The sequence below is a fragment of the Ammodytes marinus genome (genome assembly GCF_949987685.1).
Source record: "Ammodytes marinus genome assembly, chromosome: 18".
Taxonomy (NCBI): domain Eukaryota; kingdom Metazoa; phylum Chordata; class Actinopteri; order Uranoscopiformes; family Ammodytidae; genus Ammodytes; species Ammodytes marinus.
Genome location: NC_137222.1, coordinates 11856800 through 11866799, shown reverse-complemented (window position 1 = coordinate 11866799; position 10000 = coordinate 11856800). Strand labels below are relative to the sequence as shown.

The 10000-nt window shown below is 38.8% G+C and overlaps 1 protein-coding gene across 1 annotated transcript in view; it reads left to right on the top strand.

Moving 5' to 3' along the window:
* The window catches only part of bmpr1bb (bone morphogenetic protein receptor, type IBb), a 56728-nt gene that overhangs the window by 39068 nt on the left and 7660 nt on the right, over positions 1 to 10000 (top strand). The gene's annotated exons all lie outside the window — the stretch shown is intronic.

Genomic DNA, 10000 nt, shown 5'->3' with positions numbered 1-10000 from the left:
TCTCTCTCTCTCTGTTCTTGGAAGTCATTGGAATACAGCAGGCCAGTTTGTCTAGCTATGTGTCTGCTGTGTCTGTAGCCTCTCTGTGTTTGAGGGTCTTGTTGTGGATATAGCAGCTCTCTGTTGCATTCACACCCCTGCGGAAAAGGTTTTCTCTCTTTTGCAACCAGGAGTGAATCCCTTACAGTCGAGCTAGTTATTCTGAAAGGTGGGGTGGTAGGGGCACACTGTGAGGCACAGTGTCTACGGCAGAACCCCCTCCCCACCAACCCACCCCCCCTCTAAAAATGTGTTGTTGCATTGTGACCATTGCATTCCTCTTCGCAATGGCAGTCTGGTCACGGCCTGGTAAACGCAGAACAGGTTGCTGGAAGCTGCACGGTGGAAATAGATTGACCTGATGCGGGTGTGTAGCAGTGGAGGAGGAGAGAGTGTGGAATGTGCCCCCTCGGACACGTTCTCCCCTGTGTGTGTGTGTGTGTGTGTGTGTGTGTGTGTGTGTGTGTGTGTGTGCGTGTGTGTGTGCAACGTGTTGTATGTGCACATGTGTGAGTGTCTTGTGTGTATGGCAGAGACCTTTCAAGCCCATAGGGGGTTAAGAGGGATGAGAGGGTGCAGTGGTGGTAGAGTGGAGGGTTGGAGGGGGGGCATTCACGGCCCCCTCTGCAGGTTGGTTGTGACCCCCCCTCCAGGTCAAAGTGCATTCTGGAGACACTGGGGAAGATGTCTCCTTTTGAGGTGGTGATTTATCATGGCCACCTGGAATAACTTATCTCCCCTTTTTTCCTCTCATGTCCTCCTCTCCTGCTCGTGATGGAACGGGCTGTGTGAAGGTCTGTGAAGTCGGCTTTCATAGAACAACCATGTTAATTGGAACGCTTTATGCGGCAGAGATTTATTTCAGGCATTTTTCCTAGACGCGAAATCCCTCCTGTCAATATTTACCTCCTATAAAGTAACACTGATAATAGCAGTAATTCTGTTTTCATTGATTTCCAATTATCTCTTGATGATAAAAAAAACGGTGGTATAACAGCATATTTATTGATTGCCTGTGTCTGTCTGGATAACATATTTCGCTGCATGCAAAGGGTCACATCATACATTTCTATCTCTAGAGAGCAAATACACAGTAGCCGTGGAAAGAAATGTCAGGAATTACATTTCAAAATGAATTAAGAGGGCATTCTGACTATACATTCCTATTGCAGCATATTGATGCCATCACGGAAATAAATAAAAAGATCAGTATCACTTTATAACGTGATGAGAACTTATCACGTTTTAATTTGAAACTTATCTTGTTAAAATTGTATCAAAGGATTATCACGTTTTCCCTTGCAAAATGCCAGGTCTTCCCACAACTAAAGTTGCCACTTATTCAAAAAAGATTCTCTAGAAAAGAGAGCATATAATATGGAGGGAATAATCAACATGGTTATATGAGAAACAAAATGGGCATTAAATAAGTTAAGCTACAAAATAAAGGAACACGTTGGTTTAGTTTTCAATTTAAAACATGTCAAGGTCACACAGCACACTCTCAGAAATGCCTAACTCCTGACTCATCAGAAGCCATTCTCTAACATCCCCCTCCTTTTAAAACATGTAAGTTTTATTACATTATTATGACAACCCTTTTATTACATTCTAACTTTCAGACTAGGGCTGTTGCTTTTCTGTCATACCGGTTACCATACGTAACTGATCAGCTACGTATGTGTACTGTAGTTGGAGACTCAGCAACTTTTAAAGCCTGATAATCGCTTTCATCAACATTGCTGTGTTTGGTAAAAAAGAGTCCTATATGCTAAATAAAGGAGCATAAAGGACAAAGGATGGCCAGCACTCCGTGGTTCACAGAGTGTGTGTGCCAATTCGACTCAACACTATGCGTGGCTGTATTTCAGATGTAAATTGTCTCTATCAATATTATATTTCAATGAAGTACACATTTGTGTTCTATTAGTATTGGGTGTAATATTGACTGACAGACACAAAACAACTGCTGCACACATCCCAATGAAAGAAAATGTGTGGATTTAGTAAACAGTTTCAAAGTGTAAAAGGCTCTGGAAACCTGGTCTGAAATAGTCAAAATCAATACAGGTTATCAAAGATGGGTGTCTCAAACTTAAACAAAAATTAAAAACTTAGATGAAAAACTGCTTGGTTTTTAAACTGTCTAGATTGAACGTTTACCAGGACTATGTGGGCCTGGCTCCTACGCTCATGTATCCATTGCAACTCATGTCACTCAGTCATGGAATTATTATTGAATGTTCGGGCAGAGAACTGCTGTGATTCATTCAAAATGCTTAATGTGTCATAGGAACCAGAGCACAGCCCGCCTCTTCTAAATCGGATTTCTGTAAACTTCATCAAGCTTAAATGACAATATCTTCAATATGCTTAGCTCTTTTCATATACTATTAGGCGTCTTGATCCCCAAATTACATAGTTAGAAGGATTTTGTGAATTTCCTGGGCTTTAAAGTATTTTATAACAAGTGTGTTTGTCGTCGTTTGAATGAGCATAAGTTACAGACAACTTCAAGCTCTAACCCTCAGCGAGATCAAAGGACATCCCCCATGAGCACCAGCCTCACAGATAGGAATCCTTCAGGACAGTCAGACAAAGATTGATGAACGGAGAGCAGGCAACAAAGGGTATGAATCAAATAAAATGCAGCATTAAAAATATGCAAAATGATATCATTTATCATCAATATCACCATAGAAGTGACACACAGTCTATTTTGTCACGCTATACCTCCGTCACTATGGAAAAACTGACTGCCAGTAGTAGCCACGGTCATCAGAAAAGAAAAGATATGACTGACAGAATCGTAAAGATAGCAGATACACTGTTGTCACTAATGCAAAAACAGTTTCAAAGGCTGAAGCCGCAGCTGAAGTGTCCAAAGATGCAATGCCCCCCCTGATGGTGACGAGCTGTGACTGAAAGTTCTCCAGCTGGAGTAATTCACCATATGTAACTTTTAATTGCTTTGTGTGTGTGTGTGTGTGTTGGTGTGTCGGTGTGTATGTGTAGGTGTGTGTGTGTGTGTGTGTGTGTGTGTGTGTGTGTGTGTGTGTGTGTGTGTGTGTGTGTGTGTGTGTCGGTGTCGGTGTGTAGTTTGAGGAACAGCCTGTGGAATGTGCGGGGGATGCAGATCAGATTTCGGGGTGACCTTGAATGCGCCCCCGAAGCTCACGCAGCGTGTGTGACGTGTAAGACAGAGACAAAGAGAAAATGAAGGGTGTGCAAGTATGTGCTAACGTGTGAGAGAAACAATGGACTAGTAATGTGCATTAATAATAACAATACAAATCCTTTACCAAATCTATTAAGTTATGTTTGATTATGTTGTATCTTCTCTGTAGAACATTTGGTGATTTTTATTCATAGATCTTTTATTTATATTTTTAAAATAATATTAAATTCTTGCTTTATGTCCCATGGCGTCTTTAATTGTCTGTTTGATCACACAGGTTCTCTTTGATAAATCTGCTAATAAACTGAGCATGACAAACTCTCCCCGCACACACAAACCCCTTTTTGACATCTATAGTTCTAAATAAATGACATAGAATGGCACGTCAAGTCAGTCTGCACTACAACTGTGGGGACTTTTCAAGAATGCATTGTATGTCAGGACAACATAAAAAGTTTATTATGTGTAGGTGGTGGTGAATGCAAAACTTGTTCTACAGTATGTTGTGCAACCAGATACCTGCTTTGACTTTTCACCTTTAAATCACGCATTGCATTTTTTTTTTCAATACTTTATTTTTGGATTACATTTTTTCAAAGAACACACACACACACACACACACACACACACACACACACACACACACACACACACACACACACACACACACACACACACACACACACACACACACACACACACACACAAACACACACTCACAACTGAAAAAGTGAACACAAAAAAAAAGACAGAACAAACCAAACGACCAACATGGCGTACTTTACTTTACAGGTTTCTAAGGACATTGTTTAAACTATAGGCAAATGTTAAGCAAAAGTCAAAAAGTCAATAAGGTGTCATGAAGATCACTTCAGTATTGTTGGTGCATCGCATTACTTTAACAGGAGAAGCACAAATTAGTATTGCATTAGTTGCTTCTTGTAATATATTATTTAAGCATCCTAGCCTACTTCAAATTGAAATGTAATGGTGATAATCCCAAGAGGTATCACATCTCCGTGACTTCAATTGGCAGTAATCATCAAAGTTGTAGTGCCACACCTCTTCAAGGCTTTTAGATTTACACACTGCATTCACCTTTTTACTTCAAAGCTGGATTCTGCCTCCCTGACGTCAACTCCCCTGCAACATTTCATTCTGGAGTGACCTACCCCTGTCTTCTTCACTCACTCACTGCCTTTGTAAATGTTAAGAACATTTTTTAAAAAAAGAATGAAAACAGCTGATACGGACAGAAAGTTATTGATAGCCTGACAAATTCATGAAATGTGCCTGTCTTGTGGGTTTTTTTTTTTTTTTTTGCACATCTTGCAAAGCAGATGTGATAGACAAACCAAGGCCTCTGTAAAGGGAGGATCAGAACACCTTCGCAAAACTTCCCCTTCTGACAGAAACAGTAAAACAGATTATGGTAGGTTTGAAGGACACACAGAGTAGCACTTTAACAACAGTCAGTGTGTTTATATCATGCATTTTCATCACATCATAGTCCTCTGGAGGATGACTCATCATGTCTTCTTATTCAGTGGCTGGTTGGCTTTCAGTCAGCTGTATAAATCCACTAAGACATGTTACTATGGGGAAACCAGTCCTTACAGCAATAATGTCTGAATGGATGTAATGTAGGGATGTACACCTGTGATGTATGGATATCTCAAACTTATTGGTTGGTTGTGAATGTGCTTTGTCATAACTCAGGACTTTAAAGGTGCACTATGCAGTTTCAGGCGAGGGGGATTTGTTTACATTTTCAGTTTACTTAACATATTTAGTCAACATGTAATTCTTAGTATTGAATAATTCTATCATCATGAATCAAAACTAAATTATTTTGATGAACCTGGAACCAAAATGTAAGACTAGAATATGTTTGTAAACCAAACTGCGGGCCTTGCTGCTGTAAACAACAACAGTGAAACAGTAAGTTTTTCAGGAAGCTTTCTAACTTCAAACAGTGTTTCAGGGATCACATTTTTCTGTGAGGAAAGTGTGTTTATTCAGTTATGAGAATATACCTTAGAAAATGTTCACTTCTCCGACACACCCAAAGTTACATAGTGTACCTTTAAACTGAAAATAACTATTGTAACTTGATTTTCCTTTTTTCCTTTTTAAAAAAATGTTCCGTTAATAATACTGTAAATATACAGTATTATGAATATTTTAGTAAAGAGAGCAGTACAGGAGAAAGAGAGAGTGAGTGAGTGAGTGAGTGAGTGAGTGAGTGAGTGAGTGAGTGAGTGAGTGAGTGAGTGAGTGAGTGAGTGAGTGAGTGAGTGAGTGAGTGAGTGAGTGAGTGAGTGAGTGAAAGGAAGACATCAATCTAGTGTGGCATAACACTGTTCAGCTCTCTGACCGCAGACGTCTACAGGGAAAGAGCTGCTGTCTCATCTGGTTTTATTCTCCCTCTGATGAATGCATGTGTGCCCTCACTTACTCGAGAAAACAGTTAACAATAAATGAATGACCATTCTTCAAGAATAATGGAACCTTTCATCAGTATTTTAATTAAATAATTAACAATTGTCTTACTCAACATTTTATAACCAATCAACAATGGACTATTCCTATGTAATGAAATAATGAAATGCTGAATCAGTGGTTACTTATCAGTATTTCTTTCAAGATTTAAGTTTAACATTTTACAAATGTAGTTGGTGCCTATTTCATTCATTTCCCACTACGTTTTATTTAAAAAAATGAAAATCTTTTTACTGTTGGATAGAGAATGACCGACAGCCATTTAAACAACTACCTAACAAAAGATGCAATTCCCTTGGATTGATTCAGTGTTCAGTGGCAGCTGTGAAAGTGAACACTTTCAAGGATGAGCCGAGAGAGTCCAGGCAATAATATTTATCCTGCTCTATGCGAATACACCTGTACTGCATTACTGCACTTGGCTCCACTCAATTGCATATGTTTGGGTGCTGTAGTTCACTGTAACCATTGCCTGCTGTGAAAGTTGTTTCTCCTCACAGAAGATAAACACAAAGTCATAACACAAACAATATTGTTACTAGAATTATTTCATCAAACTACCCAAGTGTTTGAATAATTGAAACTGAGTCAGGCCTTCTTGGAAGCAGGTGAATTTACTTGCAAACAGCATGCAAGGGTCAAACAACAATGTACCACAAATGGGCTTACATGATTGAATACATCGAATGAACAGTGTACAGAGATTATATGCAAGAGAAGTTGGTGTGTGCGCAAACACATACTAAGTTTGGTGTGTCCAGCCCTTGTTTTTGCTGGCGAAAGCAGAAATGTTTTTAATTAAGCAGATAACAGGATATGGGAAATTTAGGGAGTCTTTTCTCCTCAACTACTGTGCATGAATGCGTCATACCTCTGTATTGTGCCAAAATCTTATTAGGCAGCCTCCCCTCCAAGGCCAAACAACAACTTTGTCCTAAAGTGTAGCAAAAACCCCTTGGAGTTGTCAGGTTTACTGAGACAAAGTTCAATAGGCAGAAAGCATGTATTGTGCATTAAAATATTATACAATCATAAAGCAAACTAAATTCTGTTAACATTCCACCCTTTTTATAAAATTTAATGCAACTTTTTGCAACACTTCAAAGCAAAAGGGCAAAGCATATGAGTAAATATATTTCAGTCAAGCAGAATAATATCAAGTACATCAACATCACAGTTGTGAAAATGCAAGTTTGTGTACTGGTGCAACAGTCTATGTACAGTTTCAGAGAGGACAGTTTTTTTGCAGAAGCCAGGGAACAGGAACCAAGATCGTCTTGATGGTCAACAAGTCCTTTTTGTGGCATTTTGACGCAAAGTGTCCTTCATATCACAGTCACTGGGGGAATGGTTATGTAGGATATTACCATAACCGATTCAGATTGTTCCTCAGTGTCCAATTGTCCTTATTGAAGCATGGTCAGCTTCGTCTTCTCCTTGCATCTGAAACAGAATGAATTTGAGCAGTAACATGTTCTCAAAAGAAATGCTCATCATTCTGCCAGGGTTGTTTCTAAAATATCATCCTATCCATTTTGCTTGCTCTAGATGTCACAATTAACGCACAACAACATTTTAGGATAGGTTTGATTTCGTTCTTCCACATTTTGTCTGTGTTTGGGCAGCATTCAAGCACACACAGGCAGTCAGTGAGACAGGCCCTCCCTTTTCTGCATGGGACTGAATCACACACACACACCACATTCCTGAGAAGCTCTCTACTTCTCCAAATCTGACATGGTGTTATAGTTTGTTCTTCAAATAACAAAAGTTAACATGTAGGTTAAGTATAGGTGTCTTTACAGTTAACCAGTTTTTGAATCAATTTATATCAACAATACACATTATGATCATATTTTCAGCATAAAAATCCCCTTTAACTTGCAGTTCAAATCAAAAGCATTGAATAATTCTTTTCAGTGAACATTTTCATAAAAAGAACACAAAAGGACGCTTTTTTGTAAGTTTATGCTGGGACTTCAAATGATTGACTGCACCTTTAATCTTTAAGGTTCACTATGGGGCTTGGATTGGCATTTTATAACCCATCATAACAGCATAACAATTGTATGCACACTTACAAAACCTTCTATCTCCCTTCCCCTACATACTTTTTCTTTCTTTATAACATCCATAAACAATCAGTTCCAAACAATCTTTTTCCTCTTACACTTTCAACAACATTCTCTTATTCCTCTCTTTGGCCACCACCTTTCTCTTTACTGTTCACGATGGGGGCTTGGATCAAATGTAAAGTCAGATATTTGATCATATGTAAGAGGGGCAGTTGCTTACAAGTAATTTAATTTTTTTTAAATGTAAAATCTAATCAATTTAACAGGACGAACACCCCTATTCCCTCCAATTGATTAACAAAATTCACCAATTTAAAACTAGAACACCCTATGTGATGTATTCTAAATAAAACTAATAAGTCTACTCTGCAGTTGTAGACTATTGACAAACATAACAAAACAAAACAAATAAACAACCTGTCATAGACTAACTCCCTGGAGCAGTACTATATCCCCAGGCTAAGTAACAACAAGTAGCCAGATATCAATTTGTTTCCACAAAACCTTCCCGAATTACAAAGAACTCTCAGTTTAATGGAACAAACTATATCTGTCAGAAGAAAGGGACCACCCTCGACCCCACACTAATGATCATCTAATTACGTACGTGAGACTTTTGTTTTTGACAGTGTAAATTCTCAAACACCAAAGGCTGAGATAGGTTTGTCTCTAGTGCATCTCCCCAAACACTACAGGTTGAGATAGGTTTGTCTCTAGTGCATCTCCCCAAACACTATAGGTTGAAATATTTTTCTCTTTAGTGCATTTTCCCAAACACTACGATCAGTTATTCTCCCTTACGGTAAAACCATGAGAAATACTGCTTCATAAACTAGTTTATCTACCTAATACATAAAACAAAGGAATTCCTAATTCCTGGACAAAACAAAATCAGCTGTTTATATTCACCTGATTTCAAGAAAGCCTCGACTCGCTCAGGCTCTGGATTCCGTCACCCCTCTCCGTCCAAGTCGAGTCTGCTGACAGCCTCTTTTGTAGCAATGTTCACTGGAGGTCTTTTGTCGAGAGTCGTGGACTCCCCCGTCGTCACGGTGCAGGCTCGTCTTGTCCAGAGAAGAAGATGTTGGATCCGGCTACTCGAAGGACCATTTGTTACTAGAATTATTTCATCAAACTACCCAAGTGTTTGAATAATTGAAACTGAGTCAGGCCTTCTTGGAAGCAGGTGAATTTACTTGCAAACAGCATGCAAGGGTCAAACAACAATGTACCACAAATGGGCTTACATGATTGAATACATCGAATGAACAGTGTACAGAGATTATATGCAAGAGAAGTTGGTGTGTGCGCAAACACATACTAAGTTTGGTGTGTCCAGCCCTTGTTTTTGCTGGCGAAAGCAGAAATGTTTTTAATTAAGCAGATAACAGGATATGGGAAATTTAGGGAGTCTTTTCTCCTCAACTACTGTGCATGAATGCGTCATACCTCTGTATTGTGCCAAAATCTTATTAGGCAGCCTCCCCTCCAAGGCCAAACAACAACTTTGTCCTAAAGTGTAGCAAAAACCCCTTGGAGTTGTCAGGTTTACTGAGACAAAGTTCAATAGGCAGAAAGCATGTATTGTGCATTAAAATATTATACAATCATAAAGCAAACTAAATTCTGTTAACAAATATATAGTAACTTATATAGTCATAACTTTTTCTGAGTAGTTTTAACAACAATATAATTATGTCTGTCAACTACCTTTTATCCACTCTGTGCTCACCACAGCAAACATTTTCATCACAGAATCAATGTGTATGAAGGATGAGCTTAAGGGATTAGCCAGTTAATGTTTGAATGCTAGTATAAATGAAACTACAATGTCATCATGGACCAATTACAGAGTCAACAGGGCTATCAAAATAATATTAAGTTAAAGATCAGTTCTTCTGTTTACATTTCCCTTCACTGTTGGTTTGGAGGATTTAGTTGCATCATAAGTAGTGATTAACATGAAGAATAAGATTCAAATAAATCAATTATTTTGAATATTGCAGTACTGACATCCTTTTAAAAGCACTGTGCACACTCATACAGGCACTTTCATGGCATACTGACTAGCACACACTCACTCACATTCACACACAGCACAAAGACTTCATTCTGAGGAGTATAGTGGTATATTCTGGTCCCTGACTTCACGCAGGTATACATTGAGTCCAGTCCAGAACAGCGGGGTTGCTTTCAGCAGCACATA